Below are 12,275 nucleotides of genomic sequence, written 5' to 3' on the forward strand. Positions count from 1 at the left end.
CACCCCCAATCCACCCCTTCCATGAGGCCCCGCCCCTGCCCTGTCTCTTCTCCACCTCCTCCCCTAAGCGCGCGCAGTTTTAATAAATATATACACTCAGTAATGCACCTCACTCAAAGGACAAAACACGCACTTAGATTTACTGCCTAAGGCTCTGGGAGGGAGTTTGGGTGGGGGAGGGGGTCTGGATGCAGGCTCTGTGCTCGATGCAGGCTCCAGGCTGCGGCAGGGGGTGGGGGTGCAGGCTTTGGGACGGAGTTTGGGGATAGGAGGGAGTGCAGGGGTGAGGGCTGTGGGGCTGAGGGCGAGGGGTACATGATGCAGGAGGGGGCTCAGGGCTAGGGAAGAGGGTTGGGCTGTGGGGTGAGGGCTGTGGATGAGGGGTTCATGATGCGAGGGGGCTCAGGGCTAGGGAAGAGGGTTGGGCTGTGGGGTGAGGGCTGTGGATGAGGGGTTCATGATGCGAGGGGGCTCAGGGCTAGGGAAGAGGGTTGGGCTGTGGGGTGAGGGCTGTGGATGAGGGGTTCATGATGCGAGGGGGCTCAGGGCTAGGGAAGAGGGTTGGGCTGTGGGGTGAGGGCTGTGGATGAGGGGTTCATGATGCGAGGGGGCTCAGGGCTAGGGAAGAGGGTTGGGCTGTGGGGTGAGGGCTGTGGATGAGGGGTTCATGATGTGAGGGGGCTCAGGGCTAGGGAAGAGGGTTGGGCTGTGGGTGAGGGCTGTGGATGAGGGGTTCATGATGTGGGGGCGCTCAGGGCTGGGGCAGAGGATTAGGGTGCGGGGGGATGAGGGGTTCATGATGTGGGGGCGCTCAGGGCTGGGGCAGAGGATTAGGGTGTGGGGGGATGAGGGCTCTGGCTGGGGCTGAGGATTAGGGTGCGGGGGGATGAGGGCTCTGGCTGGGGCTGAGGATTAGGGTGCGGGGGGATGAGGGGTTCATGATGTGGGGGCGCTCAGGGCTGGGGCAGAGGATTAGGGTGTGGGGGGGATGAGGGCTCTGGCTGGGGCTGAGGATTAGGGTGCAGGGGGATGAGGGGTTCATGATGTGGGGGGGCTCAGGGCTGGGGCTGAGGATTAGGGTGCGGGGGGAATGAGGGCTCTGGCTGGGGCTGAGGGTTTGGGGTTGGAGAGGCTCAGGGTAAGGGAAGCCTGCCTTGCCAGTACTGGCGGAGGGCAGGCACTAGGACCCTGCACCCTAATCCTCAGCCCCAGCCAGAGCCCTCATCCCCCCACACCCTAATCCTCTGCCCCAGCCCTGAGCGCTTCCCTTCCCCCCCCCAGCCCGGCCCCGGCGGGTCCCGCTTCCCTTCCCCCTTACCCGAGCGCGTCTCCGGCGGTCCCGCTCAGAGCCGCGTGGTGAGGGGGCGGGGCTGGGAGCTCCACGCCGAGCGCAGCGCTCAGCCCAGAGCTCCCAGCCCCGCCCCCTCCCCACGCGGCTCGGAGCGGGCGGGGCTCAGGCGCTCGGACGGAGACTCGGCGCTCTATGCGCCGAGGCTCCAGGAGAGGGGCGGAGGCGGGAGCCTCCGCTTTTCTCTTGGGGGGCCCTGCGGAGCTCCCCTGGGGAGCTCCGCGGGCCGCAGGGAAGAGCTCCGCGGGCCGCATGCGGCCCGCGGGCCGCATGTTTGAGACCCCTGATCTAGTCCAACCCCCTGCTCAGAGCAGGACCAGTCACCATTATTAACCACAGTTATTTTTTTTTAATCATTTGACAGCACTAAAAACACCCTCAACATCAGTAGACTTCTGCTCTACGTTTCTGGTCTTGTCTACACTAAATTTGCTGTTTTAGTGAGGTCTACACACATATACCACAACCAGAGTACAGATTACACTTCAGCAGGATTAATACCTGGGTAAAGTTCAGATCGTGTACCAACATGGATGGAACTTAATACAAGTACAGTTGAACCCTGTTATGTCGCCGGCCTAGGGGTTTGCCAAAAATAGTCCAGATAACCGATGATCGAGATAAACCCCTATCCACCCCCCCACCCCTGAACTCCCCTGCCCTCTCTCCAACACCCCCTCCCTGCCCCCTTACCGCGGTGCCTGCACGTGGCTGGATCCGGCGAAGCGGGACAGGGAAGCGGGGCCGGGCGGCCGTGGACGGGGACCCGGAGCCGGGCAGCCAAAGAAGCGGGACCCGGTAAGCGGGCTGGGCGGCAGGCGAAGCGGGACCGGGTAAGCGGGGCCGGGCGGCAGGCGAAGCGGGGACCGGGTAAGCGGGGCGGGCGGCAGGCGAAGCGGGGACCGGGTAAGCGGGGCGGGCGGCAGGCGAAGCGGGGACCGGGTAAGCGGGGCCGGGCGGCAGGCGAAGCAGGACCGGGTAAGCGGGCCGGGCGGCAGGCGAAGCGGGGACCGGGTAAGCGGGGCGGGCGGCAGGCGAAGCGGGGACCGGGTAAGCGGGGCCGGGCGGGCAGGGACCGGGTAAGTGGGGCCGGGCGGGCGGGCGGCAGGCGAAGCGGGGACCGGCGAAGCGGGGCCGGGCGGACGGGCGGGCGGCGAAGCGGGGACCGGCGAAGCGCGGACGGGCGGGCGGCGAAGCGGGGACCGGCGAAGCGGGGCCAGGCGGACGGGCGGGCGGCGAAGCGGGGACCGGGGAAGCGGGGCCGGGCGGGCGGGTACGCGGGGAACCGCGGGGCTGGGGAGCCGGGGCTAGGGCAGGAGTCGCGTGGCCGGGGAGGGATGCGGCAGGAGCCGGGCAGGGCCGCCGCCGGAGTTACAGTCGAACCCATTTATCTCGACCTCGGTTAGTGGCAAAAGCTCTTCTGTGCTCCAGATATTAGGGTTCGGTGAGATTAAAGAATCGACATAACCGATGAGAAACCGGTAAGACAAAGAGGGAGTTTGGCGGTTCCACTACTAAAACGTCGACTTAATAGGGTTGGCAAGTTAACCGAGGTCGAGATAAATGAGTTCGACTGTAATTCAAATACTCCTCCAAGCACTGTCCCTAAGTCCAGTCTTCACTGCTTAAGTGTTCTGTCTAGGTTACTGTCTGCACTCCATTGCACATGGATCAACTTGGCTAGAAGTCATGTACCCATACAACTAGCACTGTGCTGTGGTCTATACTATCATATTACAGATTGGATCAATACAAAGTACTTTTGCAGAAATGCTATAATGCCTTCTACCCAAGTCATTTTACGAACAGCAACTTAGCTTCAACACATGCCTGTAATGCAAGAAGTTATCACCCCATGTGACAGATGTAGAAACTGATTCCTGGGAAGATTTGTTAGGGCTTGTCTATACAGACAGTGCACTGTCCATTTACAACTGAGTCTGCTGTGCATTGACTATCTTGCCACACACTAACTGGATGTGTGGATCCTGCTACAGTGCATTAAAGTTCTGTAGTGTGCTTTGATCTGCTGCTGTTCTCCAGTGAGTTAGTGCATGGCCAGCTAGTGCATTGTAGATTTACACTCCACCTTGCCACGCACATAACTCTCCATATGGACAAGCCCTAAGTAACCCCACTTTTTACCACCAATTCTAAGCAAAGTTTGAGAAGTACAAGATCAGAGTGCAAAGTTAATAGAGGAATCAGTCACACAAACACCATGTGATGAGAACAATTGCAGTAATTTATTTTATCAAAAGATCAGATAAAATGTACCTATCAGTTACCATGATGAACTTGAGTCCAGAGTAGGAAAATCAAACAAACAAAAAACACCACTAACCCATCATAAACCCCAGTAGAGCTACCTGTAGAATTATCAGTTTTGCTGGAGATAAACCAAATATGAATATAAAGCATTACAGTAAATGCACATGGGAGTTATTGAAAGAGTTAAGGTTACATACCTGTAAGGTGAACACAGGAGGTATTAAAGGTTTTACAGGAATGTTTTAACTCCTTTCATGCCAAGTTCGCATTGAATGAACAATTGCTATCTAGTCCAGACATATATATATGTGTGTGTATACACACATTATATTGATAGGTATTATGCACCTGGTATTAATATTTTATATATATATATGTGCGCATGTGTGTGTTGGGCAATCATGATAAATTATATTATACTTATTCTTTCCTACTTATGCTAAGGCATATATCCCATGATGCTCCAGGACAAGTATAGCTCAGCACTTGGCTTATGCAAATACAAAAACTGTCAAAAGCTAAATGGATGAGCATTATGTTCTAAAATGTAATATCTGGAAACAAAGATATATTATTTCCTTGAAATTCCATGTAAGAGGTATGAATGCTTTGCATTGGGGAGTATCTACATGCCCCTTCACATCTGGAATTTAATATTCAGTAGAAAAATAGGAAAGTACAGGAAGCACCAAAGACCAAGCTGGCTAGTTCAACTGTAAGTGATGTGAACAGGATTCTGTAACTTGTACACAACTATCCTATGAAAAATAGCTAGTTTAAGGGGGCATTTGGGATGCACATCATCAGTGTAAGATGAACTGAACACATTGTGAAATTTCACTTCCTGGGAAGGACTGGCAGTATATTAACTCTTTATCCTGTACCATCTATATTGTCTTTAGACAGTACATTTGACTGAGCTTGGTTGTTTAGTCTCTTGAACATTCTTAATATCAAATTGCAAGTATAGTCAATGAGTTGGCTGTACCCTTTGAGTCAATAACTGCCATGAGTAACAGTATTTAGAGCTCCTTTTTTTTTTTAAATAGATAGCTCTGGATTTTGGGGCTGCTGTTGCTTGTAACCAAGAACAATGGAAACTGGACAGTCAGTCAGTAAATCCTTGTGCGCTCAGAGTGAGTGATTGGACTCCATGCCGTTTACTTCATCCTTAAGCCAACATCCAGGTCCTTTAACACTAGCAGCCAATATGAACAGGTAGTAATATGAATCAGTGTGTCTAGTGAAATATTTGCAAAGGTGTATGTTACTATAAAAGGCTAAGTCTGGTCAAAAGGGGAACCTGGCAGCATCTGGTCAGATCTACTGGCCGGACACCAAAATTCTGGTTACTGAGGGCATGGGAGGTGCCAGGTCATCACCTGTGCCAGTCCCTACTCAGCTGGGGCCATCTTCTGCCTGTGTCTGAGCACTGCAGCTTCCAGACCCAGCTGTGCAGGCGAGTCCCACCCAACCTTGGGGGGTGGGGGAGCAGTGAGTGATGGGGAGGGGGAAACAGCAGCAAAGGGGGGGGAGGCAAAGCCTTGGGCAGAAAGAGGTGAGGCAGGGTAGGTTCCAGCACTCCCACTCAAGTGTCCAGTTTTTAAAAATTACAAAGTTAGCAATTCTATCCCACTCCTCCCCAAAATAAGCAAACCATCACATAGTTCACTGTGTGTGTTACACTCCGTCTGCCATCTTTTGTCTGCTGTGTCTAATCAGATCAGGGGAGGGCAAACTACGGCCCGCAGGCCAGATCCGGCCCATCAGGGCTTTCAGTCCAGCCCGTGGGATTGCCAGCCCCATGGCACAGCGGGGCTAAAGCAGGCTCCCTGCCTGCCCTGGCCCCGTGCTGCTCCCGGAAGCAGCTGGCACCATGTCCCTGCAGCCCCTTGAGGGGAAAAGGGGCAGAGAGCTCTGTGCACTGCCCTCACCTGCAAGCTCCCATTGGCTGGGAATGGGGAACCGTGGCCAATGGGAGCTTCGGGGGTTGCCCCATCCCCAGGAGCTACCGCCCGAGATGCTGGCCACCTCTGGGAGCAGCATGTGACCAGGGCAGGCAGAGAGCCTGCCTTAACGCCACTGTCATCCTGGAGCCGCTCGAGGTAAGCGGTGCCGGGCCGGAGTCCGCACCCCAAACCCCTCCTGTACCCTGCACCTCAACCCCTAGCCTTGAGCCCCGTCACACCCCACATGCCTCCTTAACCCCAACCCCCTTGCCCTGAGCCCCTTCCTTCACACCGCACCCCCTCCCACATTCCCAACCCCCTACCCCAGCCCTACATTCATGGCCCTGCATACAATTTCCCCACCCAGATGTGGTCCTCGGGCCAAAAAGTTTGCCCACCTCTGAATTAGATTGTAAGCTACTCAAGGCAGGTACTGTCTGCTGCTCAGTGTGCTCTTAGGTGCTAGCATGATAAGTAATAAATAAAGGTTTTTGATCTGACAAAAAACGTAAGCAGGTGCTTAACACCATGCATGCGTTTCAAGTGCTTCACAGGATCAAGCCCTAAGCAGACAACATACAGAAAGAGAGTGGAGGACTAGGACTGTTTTAAGAAAAGGCTTGGAGAAGACTGAAGCACAATAGATCAGGTCAGGGAGCAGGTTCCAGCATTGCAAACTTACAGAATTTTTTTTGTGAGCGTGGGGATTTCAGTGGGTGCTAGAGCTCATCTCCCAATGATGTAAGAAGTTCCACCCCCCCTTGTGAACTTCAGACCTGTTGGAAGGTTGCAGAGCCACTCCCCTATTCTCACTGGATGGGAGGAAGGAGCAAAGAACCCTGTAGCTCAGCATAGCTTTGCTCCCTCCTCTCTTTTCCTGTCCTGCTTGCAATACCTGGCCTGGGAAGGAGCAAAGCAGACTCCGCTTCAGGCCCCAAAGCCCAGGATAGGGGAGGTGAAAAACACCAGGAAAAGTAGAAGTGAGGTTGTTGGGGCTAAGGGGCTGAATCGATGGCTTGGCTGGACTGATCTTGGTTGGGTCAGGGGTGCTGAACGGGGGCAGAACTGGGGAGTGAGGATTAATGGCTGGGCAGAGGATAGGCAGATGTGGGGGCAGCAAGGACCAACATCACCTTACCCAATGCATTCAGGAGAGTGGCTAACAAATTTCTCTCTGACATGGAGGGGGAGTTCAAACATCAAGAGAAAATTAGAACAATACTGTACAGTGTGGGTGGGTGGGGGAGACTGGGGTTTTGTGGGCCAATCATGATTTTTGATCTCTTGATGTTGGAAGTACCGGGATTCTAAGTGCAAAAGGTACGAAGATGTGATGGAGGAAGCAGCTAGACATGATTTGGGTGAAGAAAAAAGGTAGACAAGCAATACAGGCCCTGAACTGTGCAAATTGTTTGCTTTTTATCTGTATGCAATTAACATTATCTATCTTATCCAGGTACACTGACCTTTGCTGTAAAATTTAGGCAATACATTTCTCTTGCAATTAAAAGATTATTTTTGTATTCTCTGTGATCTCTGTCATTCTTTAATGGCCATCCCCTTGATGCTGAAAGTTAATGTTTCCGTAACATGAGACTGCAGCAGAACACATGTATCATGGCACGCTACCATTATTTGGAACATTGGCGGAATCTAGTCCATCCCTTCCTCTCCACCATATTTTATTTCAGAACTCAGGAAGGGGATCGTCACTTAAGATGAGTAATTTCCATTGGTTTCCACTTCTGACCTCAACACACTAGATTGGTAGAAGGAGCAAATACATTCCTCACTGTGAACAATATCTATTTTGTTAGCAATGTAAACATTTACCCTGTAGGTCAATGTGAAGTTAAAGAAAAGCCATGGCATTAGAAATTAGCAGAAAATGCAGAAATTAGTTCACAGCCTTATTTGGCCTGTTAATGACTAGTGCACTTGTAAAAGTGATCCACATACAACTTTATAATGTTATAAAGTTGCATCCAACGAAGTGGGTATTCACCCACGAAAGTTCATGCTGCAAAACGTCTGTTAGTCTATAAGGTGCCACAGGATTCTTTGCTGCTTTTACAGATCCAGACTAACATGGCTACCCCTCTGATACTTTATAATGTGAATACTCATGTTACATGGATATTACTCATGCTAAAATCCAACTCTTGTTTTGGTTCTCATATGTAGAAGGGCTTTAAGTCTTTTAAAAAACCATGCGAAAGTTAATGGAATCTGCATAGTGCTTCCCATACCCTCCTCACCACCACCCCAGGCACTGTCATTACAAACTGAACACTTGACCAGATTCTAATAGTGGACAGATGTTCAGGAAAAAAAAGTGCACTGTGAAGTTAAGTTAGAAAAAATGGTGACCACTAAGACCAAGAGATTCTCACAAGCAGGAGAACAAATACTTGCAGATGAAGAGACTACAAATGAAGAGAAAACAGGCTAGATGGAAAGGAAAGGAAAACAGACTAACATTCACAAGTATATAATAAAAAAAAACAGGAGTACTTGTGGCACCTTAAAGACTAACAAATTTATTTTAGCATGAGCTTTCGTGAGCTAAAGCTCACTTCTTCGGAGCTCATGCTAAAATAAATTTGTTAGTCTTTAAGGTGCCACAAGTACTCCTGTTTTTTTTTTGCGGATACAGACTAACACGGCTGCTACTCTGAAGTATATAATAGTGCATATAAAGGAAGCTAATCTAAATACATCATTTTTTCTTTTAACTGTGATTTTTGGAGCAAAGTATTCTGTTTCTCTGCCTCATCTGACACCTGGCTGGAGATAAGACGGAGTAAAACTGTTAAGAAAAGAAAACTCAAGCCAGGCAGCTGTAATTAGGCAGGACCCAGTCCAAGGATGAATGGAGCAGCCAGAGGGGGAAAAGGAATAGGGATATCAAAGCCAGATACTATAAAATGAATTTTCTCCTCTTAATAAAATGCACCAACTTCTCTTGCTCTTAATGTTCAAAGCAACTTTCACTAGCTCTGTGAAATGGTTTTTGCTTCATAAGAGGAGGGACTGGTTTCTCTGCTAGTTTATTGTCTACAGGATAGTATGCCTGGCAATACTCCTAAATGGATTGTCCTTCTGCTGGGCAGATTCAAAGGCAATTCAGAGCTGTCAATCAGGAAGCCCACTGCTCTGTAGGTCCACCCCATAACTGCATGCTTCTGACTGCTAAAGTTAAATAAAGGAATGGAAATATTAATAAGGTTAGCTTCTGCCTGACTTCCTGCTGACAAAGGCAGGACTCTGTTTCTATGCAGCCAGTGGATGATCTTCAAAGCCCTGGGCTTGCTGATTGGCAGCTCTGAATTGCCTTTGAATCTGCTCAGCGGGACAGAGAACTCTCTTCTGAAGAATACAGAAGTGTTCTCATAAGAGAACTACCCCCTAGGTTTATTTTGTATGAAAATTTTAGAAGTAAAGCAAGTTTTACAGAGGCTCTGTGGCTATTGCTCTCTAATATCCTTTCAGATTCTGGAATGTTTATATATATTTAAGAATACAAAAAATAGAAGTCTGGATTGGAAAAAAGGAAGCAGTCATGCAGATCAATGGTAAAAAATTTGGGATCCCTCCTGAAAATTGGTGGAAATTAAGGATTATGCACAATTGATTTTTCTAAATCTGCTATAGGAGATTCAATATTTATCAAGACAGCATCCATACAATTGTAGGAGAACTATCTGTAAAGTTGTAACTGTATGTTATAATAAAGTGTTTTACCCCCACATTAAAAAAACCCACCACCATAGCAGAATGTAAATCTTAATGCAGAAGGTGTTTATTCTTGTGAATTATTCTTTAGGAAGCCAAGAGGAAATTGCACATTAAGGATTATGCATATAGAGAAGTCCAGCTTCACATCCTAAATATGGCCCTAGTGCAGCCAGTGTGAATAAACTGAACTGAAACATGAGCTAGGACAGCTCCTATGGAAAAACAGATACAGCACATTGCCAAAGAGTATCCGCAGTGATTACATGGTATGTATGCACCAAACATGCTGCATACTTTCATGGCTAAGGGAGCAAATGGCAACCTGCATTTAATTCTTTCTGAAACAGTCTTTCCTCAATTTGTTGTTGGCACAAAACACGAGGCAGTGATTTTTTTCATAAATGGGGCTTCCAAAAAAGACTCATCTGGATACATTACCAGCTCTGTATGAAAAAAGTTAATTGAATTTAATTCCCATTGGATTGGCTGAATAAACAACTCTTTTGAAGCTAGAATTTAGTAGTAATTAATCTCTGATAATCAGCTGTATTTATAATCCATTTAGCTTGTTAAATACAACTGGGACACTGCAACAGATTTTAAACAGAAATAAATAATTCTGGGAGAATTCCACAGTAAATCATCACAACAGCAAATCCGTGCAGTGTATTCTCTGAATTGCATGACTTCTATCAAAGCTTTTGGCATCTTAAACTGATTATGTTTTATTAGAGAACTCCATCACAAACCATTAGAGCTTAAAGCCTTGTTAGATGGCAATTGCAAAAACTGATTAGCCTTTTTGAAAAATGCTCCACAACTGCACATAGTCTGATCCTTGTATTATAACCAGTATTTGCTTTCCCAGGCACTTTAACATCAAGGTGGCAACAACACTTAGCATCTATAAAGTTCTTCCTATAGAAGGATCTCTAAACACGTTAAATGTTAAGGCCAACATTTTAGAACCTGGGAGTCACAGATGCTCAACACCTCTGTAAAACAAGTCCATTATATTGAGGTGCATAAAAATTGAATTAAGTGCCTAATTTTTAGGCACCCATATTTGAAAATTTTAGCCTACTGGATAAAGTACAGCACACTGATTAGGTATCTAAGTACCACTGTTTTACAGCTGGAGTGACCAATGTATGGGAAGATTACATGTTTTATCTAATCATACAACAAATTAAAGATATTCTATATTAAATAAATTACCTGCATGAAAGTAATCAACACACAAATATGTATTTCCATAAATAGTGTATTCATAATTAAAACCTCTCATGCAATCAGCAATTTATTACTAAATACATCATATTCCAGCAAACACCTGGCCCTCCACAGATACCATAAAAGTAAATCTAGCATTGATATTTTCAGAGTCACAGCCTATAACATAGCCTCACTCACAAGGTAAAACCTACTTCAAATATTAGCCTCACCAAAATTATGTTTCTAACAAAACAAAATGTTCATTCTGAAGATTTTGCGAGTAGACTTTTCATATATACAAAGATTAATAATTTTAGTTTATTTCATTATAGAAGGCAATGCATCATCCTGAGAAGGCACAACTGACCTTGGTAGGCTTTAAAAAACCAACAAGCTATTGAGAGATGGGAAAAGCCAATCTCAAGCAATTTAAAAAAAAACAAAAAAAAACTGATCAGTGTTAGAAATAAGGAAAAATATGACGAAATTGCTCCACAAACTGATGCTTGTGGCTATAATCAAATACACACATCCTAATTTGTATTTTCTCCCCTCCCCCATATAGCTACATGGATTGTTTAAAAGTAAAGAGTAGTTAATACAAGAGCTTTCAGGTGGCAACACTGTGTTGGGGAAATAATGTACAAGTTTATGAACAGAATATAAAATACTTTAAAAAAATCAATAAAAAATGTAGTTTTTCAGTTCTATATGTCAGAGATGCAAAACAGTGGCAGATTGCTCAATTCACCCTGCTCATAGGATTTATAATTAACAGAACCCAATATTTATTGGATCACATTATTCTCCTGTCTTAAAATGATGGTGTAAATATGTTAAAAACGTGCTCCCTCTTTTACTAACTATTCCATAAGGACTGGACATTAAGAAACCACCTCATAGGAATCTCTATTTAAAATTCATTTTCTATGCATTACTCTTGAAATGTCTTTGCTGATTTCTCCTCAGTTATTCCTGTTTTGTATGTTGTCAGGGGCTTTACCTTTACAACATGCCATTCTGGGTGCTTCTTTTGCCCCAACACCTTTCTCTTGCAACAGGATTTGCTATAGGGTTGGTCTAAAGAGTTGTGAATATCAGGGAGGCAGTTCCTCCCTCCCTCTTCATAGTCCAAATCAGAAAGGAAAAATTGAACAGTTCTGTAACTCTCAAAAAGTCCAGCTTTGCCCCACTCTCTTTGCAAGGCAATGGGGTCAGTTGTCAGGGCTGGGTTTCGAACCCCTTATTAGGCTGAGCTTCCTGGGCTCTAAGGAAGAGAAGAAAATAAACAAGGTAAACAAAGTCTATCTACTTATCCAGAGGGTCCAGGCAGCAGAGAATCTTAAACAGCTTTTCTAGTCAGCAGTCCCTGCTCTGGGGGTTTAGGGAGTTCTGTGACCTAGCTCTGCGTCTGTGTACGTGCCACCCCTTACTGGGCTTAGATACTCACTTTTAAGGAGCTGGCCTTCTCCTGGTGCAGCAAGCTTCACAAGTGTGTGGGGTTGGAGCTGACTGCCCAGAATAGTTCTTTAACCCCTTCCTGACAGGGGTGGGGCAGGTTCCCACCACATAAATGGGTAATACACACAAAACTAAGAGTGATTCCATTGTCTTTATATTACTTTCTGTAGGAGTTACACAAAAAAAAACCCAATTAAACTTCAGGTGTTTGTAGCATCTCTTTCCAAACAACTTCTGTATGCTCAGGATTATTTTATATGAACCCAAAGGAAAAAAAACACAGATACGGAATA

Source organism: Mauremys mutica, chromosome 10 (genome assembly GCF_020497125.1).
Source record: "Mauremys mutica isolate MM-2020 ecotype Southern chromosome 10, ASM2049712v1, whole genome shotgun sequence".
Lineage (NCBI taxonomy): Eukaryota > Metazoa > Chordata > Testudines > Geoemydidae > Mauremys > Mauremys mutica.